General features: G+C 40.0%; 2 non-coding genes across 2 annotated transcripts; one reads left to right on the top strand and one right to left on the bottom strand.

Annotated features, from left to right (window-relative positions):
• Positions 1–911: 911 nt before the first annotated feature.
• Positions 912–986, bottom strand: Trnas-uga (transfer RNA serine (anticodon UGA)). Its single transcript has one exon. It is a non-coding gene; the product is annotated as a tRNA-Ser (tRNA).
• Positions 987–1,148: 162 nt separating this feature from the next.
• Positions 1,149–1,223, top strand: Trnas-uga (transfer RNA serine (anticodon UGA)). Its single transcript has one exon. It is a non-coding gene; the product is annotated as a tRNA-Ser (tRNA).
• Positions 1,224–1,831: the final 608 nt, after the last annotated feature.

The following is a 1,831-nucleotide window of genomic DNA, read 5'->3' as shown; positions in this document are numbered from 1 at the left end:
ACGTCAAAGCTTCTAGTTGTTGATCCTATTGTTGAAAAGTTGAACACGACCCTACAAAGGCTATCGTACCTTAGAATTTATATTTGTGGACTGAGATGGCACCAATTATGTATGTAACGCCAAAATTACAACAACGAAATAAAAATTTCTACTGCCGTAAGCGGGATATGATGTCATGTCATCGATTAAAGATCCCTCTGCTCGGTAAGTAACGCTGCTCCAATGGAGCTTCACAGAGACAATTAAAATGTCCTTCTTCTATTTAATGATTGTGGTTTAAACTGCTAGAAAATAAAGTTTCATAATGATAATATACTTCATCGTATCGCACTTAAATTAAATAACCATTCCTCGCCTTCTTTCCACATCATAAAAATCGGTATCCGCTGTATTCTTGGCTAATGCAATTAATTTCTGGTGGCAGAGGTTCTCTTCATGTAAAATCTTTTGAAGACATGACTCTTGTCCGTGAACAAATTTTTTGTAAAATCTTCTATTGCAGTTTCCGTCGTTCAGTCGTTCTCAAGTGGAATGTGTCCTTGAAAGAATTTTAAAAACATTCATCATGTGGCAATGACATATACATAACTGACAGATATTTTTTTAACTTTTAGATTATTGGAGCACAAGATTTATGATTTACTCCTTTCCAAAACGGCTACACAACCGAACGTGCAGCAATGGATTTTATAAATAAAAACTTTTAACAGTCAAACGTGTCGATATGTTTTTGAAGAAGCTAGGTTTATGCGGTGGTAGGATTTGTTATAAAATTATAGATGAGGTAAGCTCCAACGGAAGATGTGGAATACGGGTACTAAAGTGTTCAGCAGATGAAATTTACAGAATGAGATTTTCACTCTGCAGCGGAGTGTGCGCTGATATGAAACTTCCTGGCAGATTAAAACTGTGTGCCCGACCGAGACTCGAACTCGGGACCTTTGCCTTTCACGGGCAAGTGCTCTACCAACTGAGCTACCGAAGCACGACTCACGACCGGTACTCACAGCTTTACTTCTGCCAGTACCTCGTCTCCTACCTTCCAAACTTTACAGAAGCTCTCCTGCGCAGGAGACCTTCTGTAAAGTTTGGAAGGTAGGAGACGAGGTACTGGCAGAAGTAAAGCTGTGAGTACCGGTCGTGAGTCGTGCTTCGGTAGCTCAGTTGGTAGAGCACTTGCCCGTGAAAGGCAAAGGTCCCGAGTTCGAGTCTCGGTCGGGCACACAGTTTTAATCTGCCAGGAAGTTTCAGATGAAATTTAACTTCGGCTTACTTGCCGACACAGCAACAAATACAAAACTGGTGGGTACCAGCCTCAACACTGCACTAGACGACAATACAAATTCATTCTTATCTTCGTACACTAATGTCTGAAGATACCGCCTGGTCGTACAGAAAATAATTGAAGCTCAGGGTGAAGAAACTGAAGGTGTAAAGTTTGCCGATGATTCTGTAATTCTATCAGACACGCAAACGCACCTGGAAGAGAATTTGATTGGATGGTGTTTGGAAAACAGCTTGAAAGATGAATATCAACAAAAGTAAAACAACAACGATTGAATACTGTAGAAATAAATCAGACGGTGCTTAGGGAACTGGATATGGAAATGAGACAGTAAAAGTCGTAGATGAGTTTTATTACCCAGGCAGAAAAATAATTGACGATCGCCGAAGGAGATTCGATGAAAAACGCAGACTGCCAATAGCAGGAAAAGCGTTTCAGAACCGAACAAAAAGAATATAAATGTATTATGATGCCTTTTCTGAAGTTATTTGTGTGTAGCCCTGTACGGCTACTTAGATAATAATGTTGTGCCACAGAATAAAGCTG

Source organism: Schistocerca cancellata, chromosome 10 (genome assembly GCF_023864275.1).
Source record: "Schistocerca cancellata isolate TAMUIC-IGC-003103 chromosome 10, iqSchCanc2.1, whole genome shotgun sequence".
In the NCBI taxonomy this organism is placed as follows: Eukaryota; Metazoa; Arthropoda; class Insecta; order Orthoptera; family Acrididae; genus Schistocerca; species Schistocerca cancellata.
This window is presented reverse-complemented; position numbering and strand designations above follow the sequence as displayed.